This window comes from Podarcis vaucheri (genome assembly GCF_965113315.1).
Source record: "Podarcis vaucheri genome assembly, chromosome: 2".
NCBI classification, from domain to species: domain Eukaryota; kingdom Metazoa; phylum Chordata; class Lepidosauria; order Squamata; family Lacertidae; genus Podarcis; species Podarcis vaucheri.
In genome coordinates, this window is record NC_138760.1 from 109,594,287 (window position 1) to 109,611,009 (window position 16,723).

The following is a 16,723-nucleotide window of genomic DNA, read 5'->3' on the forward strand; positions in this document are numbered from 1 at the left end:
CCTTATTTTTTTAATAAAAAAAAGAGGGGGAAGATGTAGGAGGAAACCCCACCTTGCAAATGAAACACAAAAGATTATGGGGATGGAGGTCTGATCCTGTATTTGTTGGCATATTGTTTCAGGTGAGTGCATGATACAGAACTGGGGGACGTGGAAGGAGAAAGTTGATCGTGCTCCAGCATCAGCGGATGAAGGTGTAGCTTGCATTATTCCTTACTCCCTGAAAGAGATGTTACCAAAAACAACAACAACAACAACAACGCTTCAAAACCTCTAGCCGAGTTCACTAAGCTCTCAAACTCATCGAGCAACAGGCTGTGTGCAAATTAGTTATTTCCCTATGTTTGAAATCTTGAAGATAACTTATTATGGGACAAAATGCACCCAGGGAGGGATACGCGTATCTCCAAAATATATTCGTCGGTTTCCTAGGACGGTTAAATCCACGGTGCTCAATGAATGTTTCAGCAGTAGAAGTTCCAGATCTAGATGCACAGTGCTACTGAATTCATAGGTGGCACCGGTTGAGTGGCAGGATATTTAATATGTTGAGAGGGTATGCAAACTACTCTGGTGCCCACATGCTATTACCAGGGAAAAAACCACAGCCGATACAGTAGACTCCTGGGTGCTCATTCGACACAGAGCCAATTCTCATTTGAGCTATTATGTAGACGAGATGCTAAAAATGGTCCTATGTGACTCTGGCATTACTGTTGTGAGAAGCAACAGCTCCAAAATAAAGCAATAGATTATATTTTTCCACTTGCCTAATGCCAAGAGATTTTACGTGTCTGTATCTCGGCGGAAGTTGCTACACATGCAGAGTTTGGGGTATCTTTTTTCTTGCCAATGTTCAGATGGGAAACGTTTCCATAATTTAAAAATGAGCTCCAAGTTTGGCCAGGCAACCAGGACTCATTCCGGCTTGGGAAAGAGTCAGTGTGTATGGGTTGCTTGCTGCGTTTTCGAGGTTCTTTCATTGTTGCACTATTTTGCAGAACAACCTCTATTTTCTGAATAACTTCTTTGAACAGCTTTCCAGCAATCATGACTATCTAGGAATATCAGATACTTCTGATGAAAGTGGAAACAGGAGTGCATTTTTTTTATTCACCCCATGTCCATAATGGAAATGAATTCAGGGAATGCAACTGGTGTCCACAGTTGTTGATGATTTCAGTCCACAAATGATACATAGTTGATTACGTCTCCCTCCATTTGCATTGTGATTCATTGAAATGAGTGGGATGGAATAACTTAATGACAGCATAATTTATGTAATTTATATAATTAATTGTCTAAACTACATAAACTGAGTGTCAGGATGCTGTCAGAGGCTCCCAGCTGGTTGCCCAGGAAAGTATAAAGACAAGGAAAAGTTTCTTACCATACTTTTTTATTTCAATATTACAGAGAGAGACTATAGAACCGAGCCTCCTGGATAATGGCGTTGTCCCAAGTGAATCTCCACACACACACACACCCGTCTCTCCCACTTCCTCATTCGCAACTTGTACGGGTGCTGCTATGTGCCCTCTGTCTTTGAGTTCTTTGCTCTCCTACTTTTAAGGCTCACCAGGTTCTGAAGGGGTCTGGAATGTTTTCTAAAGACACTGTGTCAGCCAGCTGCCAGTCTGGTTCTGCCTTCTCCTCTCCCATTATTTCCCCATTTCCCCCCTCATCTGCCTCTGAGCTGTGACCTCCCTCAAACCACTATACCATCAGGATGGGAAGGCGGTCTCCATCATTCCTCCCCTGCCCAGCACCTGACATTAAGTAATTTTGCCACAGTGGACACTAAGGCAAATAATGTTAGCAGCAGTTGAAGTGCAGTGGAACAGAAACACAGCTGCATGCAACAAATACAGAGTGACGACTGACCATGCTGGAGGGCTTCAAATCATTGGTATGAGCTAGATCAAGGGTCCACCAGTGTACAAGGCACCTATTGATGCTTTTGAATTATGGTGCTGGAGGAGACTCTTGAGCGTCCCATGGACTGCAAAAAGATCAAAGCTATCCATTCTGAAGGAAATCACCCCTGAGTGCTCACTGGAAGGACAGATCGTGAAGCTGAGGCTCCAATACTTTGGGCACCTCATGAGAAGAGAAGACTCCCTGGAAAAGACCCTGATGTTGGGAAAGATGGAGGGCACAAGAAGAAGGGGACAACAGAGGATGAGATGGTTGGATGTTCTCGAAGCTACCAGCATGAGTTTGACCAAACTGTGGGAGGCAGTGGAAGAGTGCCTGGCGTGCTCTGGTCCATGGGGTCACGAAGAGTCGGACATGACTAAACGACTAAACAACAACAAAATGCAGAAGTGGCTTGTGCTTCCTCTATTGTGTACCTCCTGAGCACATTTACCTCTTTGGACATGAGACCAGATCCCACTTGCCAGCTTCTCAACATTCACACCATGCATTTAATGCGCTACGTTGCAAATTTAAACACTGATGGCTTCCCCCCAAAGCATCCTGGGAAGTGCAGTTTGTTAAGGGTGCTGAGAGATGTGAGGAGGCCTCTGTTCTCCTCACAGAGCTACCATTCCCACAGTTCCCCATGAAAAGGGATTGATTGTTAAACCACTCTGTTTTCAGTGCTGCAATCAAACTACTCTGCACCTCTTCTTTCTCAAGTTTGCAAGAGCTGCCACTGCCTCTCCCAGTCCTGACAGATGGCCTGACTCACAGGCTGTCTTTTAAAAAATGCCAGCTCTGAACCACCCCCAGATGGAAGCTTCCTCTCACCTGAACCCTCCGCTGACCCTCCAACACTTCTCTGATGAAAATAGGGACGCCCCATTCCATAATGATAATTTTACTATTTATACCCCACACATCTTACTGGGTTGCCCCAGCCCTCTGGGCAGCTTCCAACATATATAAAAACATAATAAAACATTAAACATAAAAAACACCTCCCTATACAGGATTGCCTTCTGACGGCTCGGGGGCTGGATAACTCCATACCCTCCAACATTTCTCCAATGAAAATAGGGACATCCTAAGGAAAAGTGGGACATTTCGGGATCAAATCGGAATCTGGGGCGGCTTCTCAAGATCAGGGACATCCCTGGAAAATAGGGACACTTGGAAGGTCTGTGAATCCTGATAAATTGTACAGATTTCTGGGCCTAAAAATCTTTTAGTATTGCTCTTGACAGTGGTGATAGACTTTTTTTCTGTGATAGTCTTACCTCCCCTTTCTTTTCACAGATCCAGCTACATTTTTTGATTTCACTAGTAGCCATTTTTATACATGAGCATATTTATTTATTCATTCATTCATTTGTTTACAGCAATTCTCTACCAACCTTAAATTAAAAAAACAACCCAGCAACAACCAGCTTGGGAAAAGGCCATAACTCAGTGGCGGAGAACATGCTTTGCATCATGAACATCTCAGGTTCAATCCTCAGCATCTCCAGATGGGGGGGGGGAGAGAATTTCGATTCAGTAGACAGTGGCAATTGAATCTGTCAAATCTGCACTTTCTGAATATGCATACCGAAAGACAAAAGAAGAAGAAGATGAAGAAGAGTTTGGATTTGATATCCCGCCTTTCACTCCCTTTCAAGGAGTCTCAAAGCGGCTAACATTCTCCTTTCCCTTCCTCCCCCACAACAAACACTCTGTGACGTGAGTGGGGCTGAGAGACTTCAAGGAAGTGTGACTGGCCCAAGGTCACCCAGCAGCTGCATGTGGAGGAGCGGAGACGCGAACCCGGTTCCCCAGATTACAAGACTACCGCTCTCAACCACTACACCACACTGGCTCTCCAAAAGGCATTAATCTCTTCCTTGGCCCAGCCAGCTCCTCTAATCTCCTAGTTTTATCAGCCAAGAGGGACAAGGGTCCAGAGAGCAAGTGGTCTCCCTTACTGACCTTGTCCACATTATCGAGCCATACCAACTGAAACTCAACTAACATGGCAGGACTAGGCAGTGTTCTGGAAAGCTCTCAAGACTCATCTGCTGTAACAGTGGAGTCAAGGTGCCGGTGGATGCAGGCCTCAGTCCAGTATACCTGAAGGAGCGTCTCCACCCCCATCGTTCTGCCCGGACACTGAGATCCAGCTCCAAGGGCCTTCTGGAGGTTCCCTTACTGCAAGAAGCCAAGTTACAAGGAACCAGGCAGAGGGCCTTCTCGGTAGTGGCACCTGCCCTGTGGAACGCCCTCCCACCAGATGTCAAAGAGAACAACAACTACCAGACTTTTAGACAACATCTGAAGGCAGCCCTGTTTAGGGAAGCTTTTAATGTTTGATGGATTACTGTATTTTAATATTCTGTTGGAAGCCGGCCAGAGTGGCTGGGGAAACCCAGCCAGATGGGCGGGGTATAAATAATAAATTATTAATCCTCAAAAACGCTTTGCAAAAAAAGTCACAGCAAGTGATCTGACCATGGCAAAGGACTGATGTCAATATCCTACAATTTCAGATAACCCTCTTCCTGCCCAGCTAAGAAAACAGGGCTGGTGTGATGTTGGGATAGCCCCATGTTTGTCATGGGAGCCATATGACATGGGTGGCACTGTGGTCTAAACCACTGAGCCTCTTGGGCTTGCCAATTGGGAGGTCAGCGGTTTGATTCCCCGTAATGGGGTGAGCTCCCATTGCTCTGTCCCAGCTCCTGCCAACCTAGCAGTTCATACCAGTGCAAGTAGATAAATAGGTACTGCTGTGGCGGGAAGGTAAATGGCGTTTCCATGTGCTCTGACACTTGTCACAGTGTCCCGTCACGCCAGAAGTGAGTCATGCTGGCCACATGACCTGGAAAGCTGTCTGTGGACAAATGCCAGTTCCCTTGGCCTGAAGCAAGATGAGCGCCGCACCCCATAGTCACCATTGAGTGAACTTAACTGTCTAGGGGTCCTTTACCTTTACCTTTTTCACATGGGAACCATGTCACCTTGGATGTTGAAGTCCCCCCATGGATGTGATAGTCCCCAACACCACCTCTGAGACCAGCTGTGAAATCAGGCAGGGAGACTGCTGGGTGATGAGGTGGGAGGTATAAACCAGCAGAATCCCTAATCTGGCCCAGTTGCCGAATGCCAAGAACACACCCTCCAGATTCCCCCCTCAACTGGACAGAGAGCCCATAGAGAAAGATGGCGTTTCTATAGACCACAACAACTTTGCCTCCCCAACCCTCAAGTCTGCCCTGCTCACCCACCCAGGTCTCAGCAATGCAGACCAAATTGGCCTCCTATTTCATGGATGGGGAAGATCTTATTCAGAGGCAACCTGGCATCCAACAACAGCAGCCACAGAACTGAGGACTTTCCCCCTCACAATTCCCCAGGCTGGAGGAAGGTCTGGCAGGCAGCACAGTCACTAATTGCCTGTGTCATGTGTCCCTTGCCTGGCCCAACCCACATCCTAGCTCCCCTTTCCCTGAACCACTGCAATTGGGTTAAACTGAGCTGGCCAAGCCTGTTCAATGAAGTTTTTAAAAATGTTTTTATTAGCAATTTCAGCATAACAAAATATCAAAACATATCATATTCATTTTTTCCCCTTCATATTATTTCCCCCCTTCCCCCCCATCAAACCCTCTCCCCCCCCCGAGACTTCCCTCAGCTCCTCTCTCTGATTTCTCAGCACATATTATTCTCTGCATGTTAAGAAATTATACATATCCTTACATTATCTACCTGCCATGTTATCAGCCAATAAATTTGTGTATGTTTATTCAAAACCTGCCAAGGAGTCCAGTTCATTCTGTTGTCTTTTTAGATAATTTGTAAAAAGCTCCCATTCTTCCTTAAAGTCACAGTTGTCGTTGTCCCGCAATTTGTATGTCAATTTAGCCAGCTCTGCGTAGCTCATCAATGTTTCTTGCCACTGTTCTTTCATTGGGATTTCCTCATTCTTCCATCTTTGTGCTATCAAGACTCTTGCCACTCAGGGATGTCTTTAATGTTTGATGTTTTATTGAGGTTTTAATATTCTGTTGGGAGCCTCCCAGAGTGGCTGGGGAAACCCAGTCAGATGGCCAGCTTATTATTATTATTATTATTATTATTATTATTATTATTATTATTATTATTCCAGACTCTGCAGCTAAGCAGAGATTTTGAACCCAGTCCTCCCACCAAAAGTCCCTCACCACAATGACTTCTCTCTCTCTCTCTCTCCAGACGTTGGTGGTGGATAGATATAGGCAGTTACAGTAGATTAAAAACCAAATGGGAGCATATTTGCTTTCCTGCAATTTGCAACAATATTTTTAAACAAATAAATAAATCTCCCTCCTCCTCCTAATTTTATATTTCAATTACTTAGTAAGCCAGAGGGGTGGGAGGGGGGAGAGAGGCGATGGGTTATTGCCTTGTTTGCAATCGCCGTTGACTTCTGCTGTGGGGAAGACTTCTTTTTAACAGCAGCCTCTACTGTTTTATATTAAAGATAATCAAGTATATTGTAATCATAAAATAGCAATATAGCCCCAAAGATCATTCTGCTGTGCCCTTGTCAGGGGTTTAACTGCATATTGGAGTTCGGCGGAAGTCTGTCTACTGCACAGCACATAAAGCGCAGGAAAGCTGATAGGTTTCTGTAAGCCTTGCTCTTGAAATCCGTTCTATAAAAACCCAAGTACAAACTAGTGCAGCTTTCCAAGTACTTTCTTCCCCTGGCATTTGTGTGTGTGTATGTGTCCCCCCCAGACACACACAAACAGATGCCCTGCTTATTCAGTATTTGTCCTGGTTTCCTTACACAGCGGTTAGACAATGTCAAGCGTTTATTGAGCATTCATTCTGATTTGTTTATGGGGCGGTGATGTAACGGCAAGCATTCATTCTGATTTACTTGCAGGCTGTTTACACGTCTTCCCATTCATCATTTGTTCATCCCACTTTTTCCCCCCTAGCGCATTTCTCTGTTCGCTTTAGTTACTGTTCTTCTTTTCTTTCTTTCTTTAAAAAAATATGGATTTGTTGCCCTGAGGCAACAGGGTGCTTTAATCCACTCTAATTGCAAAAACCCCCCAACAACTAAGGTTCCAGTATTTCTTGAATGCTACCTGCAAAATAGTGACATTCTAGAGGCACCCACAGATAACTTTTTAACCAAAGTCTTTTACAACGCGGTAGGATTCTCACCTGAAGTACGCCAGGATTGCTTTCCTGACTTCAGCTGAGATATATTTGCTGAAATACTGGCCCGCTAATGAACATTTTCACAAGTTAATCTCGCTGTCCTTCAGCAGGAGAAAGTGTTCCATCTGCTGGTCACGCGACAGAACTACAGCCTCTGTTGTGAAGCAGATGGGCGATGGTAAGGCGGCTCCATAACGGGAATGTGAGGAGAATGCTCTTAACACTTGTTGTTGTTAGATTATGCCTTCCAGGTCAGCCAAATATGTCAGTGCGGAATGACCACCATATCCATAATAAATTGTGCATTCTCAGAGCCAAGGCCTTCTGTGCTGAAATAAGTACAGCAAACATAAATATATTTAATCTTTCATTGCACTCTGGCAAATGTTAAGAATGGAGGCCGCAATAAAACATTCTGCTTCTAATGGAAACCAGGAAGATGGCCCTAGGAAGCTTGCAAGCATGGCGTGATAGTAGTGTCTGTACTTTGTCCCCAAATGTAAGGTCCCCAAAGGTAAGGTAAAGGACCCCTGGAGAGTTAAGTCCAGTCAAAGGTGACTATGGGGTTGCGGCTCTCATCTCACTTTCCAGCATTTGTCCACAGACAGCTTTCTGGGTCATGTGGCCAGCATGACTAAACCGCTTCTGGCACAACGGAACACCGTGACGGAAGCCAGAGTGCACGGAAATGCTGTTTACCTTCCCACTGCAGTGATACCTATTTATCTACTTGGACTGGCGTGCTTTCGAACTGCTAGGTTGGCAGGAGCTGGGACAGAGCAATGGGAGCTCACCTCATCACATGGATTCAAACCACCAACCTTCTGATTGGCAAGCCCAAGAGGCTCAAGTGCTTTAGACCACAGCGCCACCCTCATCCCAAATAGACCCAGCCCTACCATTAGGTGGAGTGAGGCAGTGACCTCAGGGAGCAATTGTTAGGGAGCTGCAGCAAGACGTTGCAGGACACTGCCTGCTCGGCACTGCCTTGCTGCCCTTGGGTGCAGCAGAGAACTGGGCCCTTTCACCAGTGTCGAAACATTCAAGTGTTAGATGGTCAGCATCTGGCTATGGAATGGGACATAGCACCATCTCATACTTTTTGCTCATGTCTTGCTCTCACCTCACATGCCTTGACCCTAGAGCTGGGGGAGACCATCTCGATTTGAGGATTGGAAGAACGGAAAAATTCACACAGGATTATTATTATTGGTGTTTATCGGCTTAAGGAGACTATCAGAAGAGATCATAAAGAAAAAAGAGAAAATATATGAACAAGATGTGATGTGAAAACAGCAAGAAAAGACTGGATAGAATTATGAACTTTGTTTGGACAGATTTGGTCTGATTTGGACATTAATGCAGTAGCAAGAAGATGATCAGAATCCTCCTTCGGATCTTGAAAAATGGGTCCCCCCAACAAAATTTAAAATTCGGCTTTGTAATTCGGAATTTATGTGATGTGATTTCATTTGATGTGATTGGCCGGTTAATAAAAATTATTTTTTTTAAAAAAAGAGGGGTGGACTCGTAATCTGGTGAACCGGGTTAGATTCCCCACTCCTCCACATCCAGCTGCTGGGTGATCTTGGGCTAGTCACACTTCTCTGAAGTCTCTCAGCCCCACTCACCTCACAGAGTGTTTGTTGTGGGGGAGGAAGGGAAAGGAGAAAATTAGCTGCTTTGAAGCTCCTTCGGGTAGTGATAAAGCGGGATATCAAATCCAAACTCTTCTTCTTCTCCTCCTCAGAGGGCTGTTGCTCACTCAACTTCTCCCAGGGATGGGAAAGCCAAGTGGCAAGAACATCTCCCTCTCGGTGGCGGAAGCACCGCCTTCTGCACTTCCAACACCTGAGGCAGGTGTGTCACCATGTGCAATGGGTGGGCAGGCTCTGTTTAAAGGCAAACATACCTAATTCACACATTCTGAAACAAGGTGTGGACCAAAAGCTAGCCATTCTTTGAAATTCACACTTCCCCCAGATTTTGCCTTGCAGCTCTCCTGCCAAGTAAGGTGTACAAAAATGCATACGCTACACTAAAGTATGCACATAAATGCATAGCTTAGTGAAAATAGTGTAAATTAATGCATTGTATTGGGGAATTGGGGGGGGCTTATCGGGCAAAATTGCATATAAAAATGTGCTTATTGGGAGAAAAATTCACTAAAATGCTCGTGAATTTTCATGAGGCCTTAAAAATCCCCCAATTTGGGGGGATATCTGTAGAGCTGAACTTAAGATTCGAAACGTAAGATTGTTTCCACCCTGACCTCTGTGCATTGCTGATGTCTTGTGAATAGAGACTACAAATACACACACAGTATGCTCTAGAGCAGGGTTAGGCAACCCGTGGCCCTCCAAATGTTACAGCCATACATTGTTTTGTGGCCGGGATCCATTTTGGAGCCCCGGCCACTAGCCAAAAAGGACGCAGGGCAAAGCGCGACGTCTGCGCATGTGTGCGGAGCAGTTTGCGCTTCTGCGCATGCGCGAAGTGCAATTTAGCACTTCTGTGCATGCATGAGCAGGAAACCTGGAAGTAACCCTTTCCAGTACTTCTGGGTTTGCCATGGACATTCACCGGAATGGACACTAGACAAGGCAGACGTTCGCGGAGGTATTACTGTATTCTTATGTTCCTATTAAATAGGACAATGGGCAGGAAAGATAGCAATTGTAGTCCAGAAACAACCAGATGGGGCCACAAGTTTTCTGTCCCTGGGACAAAAGCCCACACAGACCACACCTCCTCCATGAACCCAGTATTTGCAGACATGGGCTGTGAACATAAGACATGGTTGCTGCATGGAGGTGTCAGAGGCCGGGCTCGACAATGTGACGTGTTGATTGCCCATACATGTGTTGGGAGAATGGGGCTAATTTTCCACAATTTTGCTTTTGGAGTCAGGCCCGCTAGAACTGTGCACATGATTAAAAAGCGAGTGCCCCCATGGATTTACACAGGGACATTGCAGCACTTCCCATTTCACAGGCAGTCCCAGGCCAAAACGATCCCGAGAATATCACACTTATCCTAACGCATGCAAAAAGGACCGATTTCCCAGCAATGAGAAATTCTTGGCTTCTCATAGCCGATCCATCTTTGGCCTGTCCCCTTTTGTGTGAAAGCATGGTTGTTTATTTACAGATAAATCTTGTTTCTTACTTTCAGGCATGAACGGCGAATGCTGTCTCCGGCTGTTACTAATGATCCCTTTTCTGCTGCCTGGTTTCCTTTTCTGTCTGCATGGTAAATTCAGCTGCGCTCGCTGAGCAGAAGAGACGGAGGGGATGACCCCACCAGATACACATCTCCACATTTTTGATCTTCCCACTGGAAGGCCAGTCATTCATCTCACATCTTGAAATCTGCACACATGTCATGCGTTAACAGAGCACTGCCATGCAATCAGGCAAACAGAAAACAGCACCTTATTGAAAAGCAAAACAGGGTGGTTAAAAATAACCATCATATATTAAGCCTGCCTTCCTATGTGCTCTTACTCAAGAGCAAGACTTCTTCAAGCTCTGTGGGACTTACTCTGGAGTAAGCAGGCACAGGCTGTAATGATCGTTTATCAAATAAGTATCTTCCCTTTCCCTTAATTATGGAGAGTTTTAGTTATTTCTTCACTCTAAGAGTGTTGCTGCTCTCCTTTGCTGAAAGTTTGGCCAAAGCAAACATTTCACTTGTGATGTTCATTTTACATCTAAGTTCTCAAGCTCAAAAGCACTTTTGTTCTCTTCTTCTTCTCCTCTTTATGATTTTCAGTTTTTCACATTTCAATAATTTTACAATCATTTTCACATTTCAAAACTCGACTTCCTTCCCCCTCTTTCTGCGGTTCCTTAAATTTATTTTTTTATATTTTCTGAATATTCCAAATTATCTTAATTTACTCATTTATTCATCTACTTTGAAAATATACTCTTATAAAACTGCAGGTTATCACAATAACCCTGCCAATGTTCTTATCTGTTTACAATTTATTTGCAAATATTCAATAAACCATTTCAATTCTTTTATATTAAAAAAGTTGGTTATCTTGATTTTTTCTTTCACTGGGACTTTTTCTTCTTTCCATTTTGGGGCACTTTTCTTTCAGTGCGTTATCAGTGGCGAATGGAGCCCCCTGTGACTGGTAGGGCAAAAGGAAGGGAGGTGAACAGTAGGTGGAGTCAGAGGCAGTGACAGGCAGACTCTATCATCACTTCAAGAAAGAAAAGGACAGAAATCTCCTCTCTGAGTCATTGCAATAATGATCAGGTTGCAAAATCTGTTTCCTAGAATGGCTCATGAGGAGTATGCTCTCGGAATGTTTGCTGCTTTGTATAAATGAATTTTGATTGTCATTGAAGGCTGTTATCATAGTGTGGTCTATTCTAGGAAAATGAATATTTAGCAACTGAGTGGGGTATTCAATGCTAGTCCTACTCAGAGTAGGTCTATTCAAGTTCATATACATGACTTACTTAGGTTCATCATTTTAATGGTCCTACACTGACTTAGCTGAATGCCACGTCAAGTGTTATTGTACTGCATTACTTACTAAAATTGACACTTGGGGTTTGTTTGTTTTTTGTTAGATTGATTATTTGTATTTTCTAATTAAATTCAATTTGCTTACTTATTAAATATATATATAGCTGCTTATCCATAAATACTCCCTGGGTGGCTTACAAACAAATTAATTAAAATACAATCTGTAAGAGTTAAAATCAACAGCAAGCAGGGAAAGACTGCAAAACCACCACAAAACTTCCTTGCAACCGAGTTAGCATAAGGCAATTTACAGCCTAGATTTAAGACACAAGTTGGAAGTCTGGGTGAATGGATAGGTATTCACCTATTGCCAAAAAGATGTTATACAGAGAAGATGACAGGCAAGTGTCTCTGGGGAGGTTATTCCATAGCCAAAGGCCTTGTTTTTGACAGCCCGGAAATGGACTCTTGGTTGCAATTGTCTAGTATTGTTAGGAGTGATACTGTTGTTCATGTATTTAATAATATTTGTTATTGGTTGGATGTATACCACTTTTTGTTAGGATATTTCCATTCCACCTTAAAAGGGAGCAGGCTTTGTGAGTCACAGAGTCTGCGTATTTCCTGTTCACAGGAAGTTTATGTTTTCTATTGCTTTCGTTTCTCTCTGTGTGCCTGAACACTGAAGCAGGCAGTCATGTTTTTCTTTGTTCTGACCAACGCTGAATAAACTTGTAAATAATACTCTCCTGCGTGCATCTTTCGCTGTGAATTATCTGCTGATAGAGCGTGCATCAGCTCTGGAATGTGGCAAGCTATTTCTGGAGCTCGTGTCGCTAATTTCTGATACTGCGTGTCTACGGGAGATCGATGGACGTCCGGAGACGACGTGGAGTCATGATGGACTTTGTCTCCCCAGCAGTATCCCAACACTTTTAGGACCCAGAAAGGGTACTAAATAGGGTGGCCACATAACCCAGTTCACAGGTGACAGGCCTGATTCTGAAGAGCTGTTGGAATGCAATACAGTGTGGTATCTCGGTCGCCGAACGCAATCCGTTCCGGAAGACCGTTCGACTTCCGAAACGTTCGACAACCAAGGCGCAAAGGGCGGGTGGGAAAGTCAATGGAGAAAAAAGAGAAAAAATGTAGCAGAAGCCGTTCAACGTCCGAGGCACATTTGAAAACGGAAGCAATTACTTCTGGGTTCTCGGCATTCAGGTTCCAAAACGTTTGACGGCCCCTAGGAGTTGGCTCCTATACCAACTTGGCTGCAGAAGTTGCCGGAAGGAGACGTACAAAGCGCCATCCAACCGTCTTAGGGACTCCGCTCTGGATTTGTGTAGGGTTTACTCTTTAGCCTTTTCTTTTCCTGAAGATATCCTGCAGGGCAGCAGAGGTTTAGGATCAGAGTTTTCCTTCTCCTAGATGGGCTACCTTCTCAGGTTGACGATCCCCATCTGCCCCTCACTTCCCTCTACAGCACATGCAGAAACTACCTTCTTGACCATTTGACCCACTATTGGTCTTTTCTGCTCAATCCGCCAGAGCCTGTCTTCGCAAGCAGGGCAAGTCCCTAACTCACTGGTGTGTGTGTGGCTTTATTCGTGCTGAGCGAGTATCTTTACCCATTTAATGCATTTTGAACACAGCCAAAACAGCAGTAGCAGCAGCAGCAGCAGCAGCAACAACAACAACAACAACAACATGCTGTTTTGGAAACAATCTTGTGTTTTAGAAAGCAAAGAGCTAGGACAATTCCCCCACCCTCCACAGACTGGAGAGCCAGTGTGGTGTAGTGGTTAAGAGCGGTAGTCTCGTAATCTGGGGAACCGGGTTCGCGTCTCCGCTCCTCCACATGCAGCTGCTGGGTGACCTTGGGCCAGTCACACTTCTTTGAAGTCTCTCAGCCCCACTCACCTCACAGATTCATTGGGAGTGATGAATTGTTTCCCTTGCGTGTGTGTGTGTGCACACACACACGACACACACTTTTGCTTTCTCCTGCATTACCATAAATGCATTCGATGCAGAAAGCGATTGAGGAACCGAAAACATTTCGAAATGAGAGACAGAGAGACAGACTGTGGGCCGCTCTCCTTGTTCCTGCGTTACCTGTCCCTTGAACTGACAGCAGAGGGTGAAAGCTGGCATTCAATACAAGGGAGACGGACAGCCCTTCAAATCTTCCAGGAGGTCAAGAGGGGGAAGGGAGAAGGGAGCTTGGCAGGCAACAGCTCCTGCCGGCTCCTGCCTGTCAGTTTGGTGGCACAAACCCACCAATACACTTCAGCCATCAAACATCTGCTATGTTGCTTTTAATGAGGCCATTACTTCCCATATGTGTGGCATTATGGCTCGATTTTAACTTGTTCTGTCTTGCGAGGGAGGGAAGAGAATTGGCGTCGGCGCGGCGCATACAGCCCTAAATCAATATGAAGTTGTTTCTGCTAAGGTGGAAAAGGCATGTGATTGGCGTGCTGTCAGTTTCCTAGCCCATCTGCTCCCTGAGGGCCTGAAAAGGGTAATCGTGCTCGCCAGCGAGAAGCAGCAGAACGTTCAGCCAACCCACCATTTCAAATCCGGAATTGGAACATAGGAAAACTGCCCTCTGCAGAGTCAAATGATTGACCTTTCTAGCTCAGGGCTGGCAATGGGGAACCTGTGACTGGCCAAGTGTTGTTGGACTCCAGTTCCCATCATCCCTGAACATTGGCCACGCTGGCTGAGGCTGATGGGAGTCAGAGTCCAACCACATCCAGAGAGCCGCAGGTTCCCCATCTGGTTTATGTATTGTTAGGAATTTGTGGGACGATTTCCTGAGTCCCTTCCGGTTCTTCAAATTCTGTACAGTGGTACCTCGGGTTAAGTACTTAATTCGTTCCAGAGGTCCGTTCTTAACCTGAAACTGTTCTTAACCTGAAGCACCACTTTAGCTAATGGGGCCTCCTGCTGCTGCCGTGCCGCCGGAGCACCATTTCTGTTCTCAACCTGAAGCAAAGTTCTTAACCTGAAGCAATATTTCTGGGTTAACGGAGTCTGTAACCTGAAGCGTATGTAACCTGAAGCGTGGGGTTGGATTTGTGAGAGCAAGCTTGCCCAATTGCTTCCTGTGTCTAGGTAATAGTTTTGGCTGACTAGTTAAGCACTTCACTTAGCAAAGCCAAATAAGTTGCCCTGTGCCATGGGACAAATGGGCAGACCTTTCCCTCACCCTCACCTAACCACTAGGTAGGAGAACAAATGCCAGAGTGTTGTGTCTGAGCTAAGTTGGAAGCAGACTGGAAGCTGGAGACACAGAGACATGCTTGCTCTGTGCTGGATCCAAAGCTGTAATCAATGGAGAAGCAAGATATTTTGGGGTGTCAATGCTGTGAGTCCCTCCATCCTATGCTCAGGTTGCATATACGTGTAAATAAAACCATATATCTTAAAAACACCATAGGTCTCTTCTGGCCTTCATCCCAAGGAACCGCCTGGAACCCCTGGAATCTCTCTCCTCTCAGAGATTGGGGTGGCATGCAACAAGATATTAGATGTCCTTTCTGGCCTGGAAATATCTGAAATACAAGCGCTGTCAAGAGATTTAGTGCTACATTGAAGACATTCCCAAGCAGGCAAGCAGAGTAAGACATCAGAGTGCAAAAGGAAATCTTCCTTACAATCCCTCTGTAAATGAAGCTGTGTGCCCTTCCCATGTATAATTGGCTGCTAGCGAAAGCTCTTGTGATCTCAGAAAATGCAGCTGGAAAATATGTTGCTTAGCTTGCAGCGCACTTTATAAAGGAGATTCAGCCTCCAATGTTGTTAGTGGCTGCATAAAGACCTTCCCACAAAGTCCTGGATTTGCCCGTCTGCTTGCTTAGGAAGGTATGTGAGATGATGATAATTTCTTCTTGCTCTCAGAAGGTGTTCTGCAAAACTAGAGCATCACTGGGCTTTAGATAATTGAGGCTTTACATTTCAAACACACCAAAACACCAGCCACTGCAGATCCTTTGCAGCTCTGAGGAAATCCTTGATGGCTCTGAGGAAAGAGCCGCCCCGTCCAATGCTAGGGAACAAAAATCTGGAGCATGCTATGTCTTAAACTGATTTGAGTGCCTGGAGTTTGTCTCACATGTGAGTAACTTCCAAGCCCTCACTGAATGCTTGAGTAGGGCAGGAAGGAACAGGGCACTCTAGACCAGTGTGTTACCAAACTTTGGTCTCCAGCTGTTTTTGACTACAGCTCTCATCATCCCAAGTTAGCAGAACCAGTGGTCAGGGGTGATGGGGATTGTAGTCCAAAAGCAGCTGGTGATCTAAGTGTGGGAAACTCTGCTCTAGACCCTTGGAACTGCAGCTCATGTCTGAGTTGAATATTTCTGCTTGGGAAAGCAAGAACAAAGGACAAGTGTAATGTCTCAGATGTGAAGGGCTGAGAAGTGTCATTTTTATGTGCCCGTCCCTTTAAAGCAAGTGAAAGTGGGAAATGATTGGGCACCTGTTTTTGTATCACTGAAAGTTTTTCCCGACCTGGTGCCTCTCCAGATGTTGTTGGACTGAAGGGTCCCATCATCCCTGACCACTGAGCATCCCAGCTAGAGCTGGTGCAAGGCCTGGGAGGTTGGGATAAGCAGTTTTAACAATAGATATGTGCACATTTCACATGCTGTAAAAGTGAGTGTACATGGAGGGCCAGTTTCTACAGTGGAATGCAGTGGTGACACTTTTCAGCAGGAGCTGATGGTGTGGTCAGGCTGCAGTGCCCACCTGATCTCCATCCTGACGTCCCAAAGTGGAACAGAGAGGGGGGTGGCAATGAGGTCAGCACGATGCAAACACACCTGCAGGAATAAGCTTGGGCTGATGTAGCAATCTCCTTAGCACTGCACTGAATTCCTCCCTGCCATTTAAATAGAAATACAATGCATCTCACTACAGCGGGGAAGACAGCAACAGGGTGATCTGTGTACCTGCTCAGCCTACTCTGTTGATGGGGAATTGCAAGACCTCTACTCTCTTTCTTTCCTTCTCTACTCTTTCTCCTTATGATTCTTTATCTTTAAATCAATAGTGGACCAGGCAGCCCTGCAAATCGAAAACTCCGTCAAATTAAGGCCGATCCTTTATAAAGTAG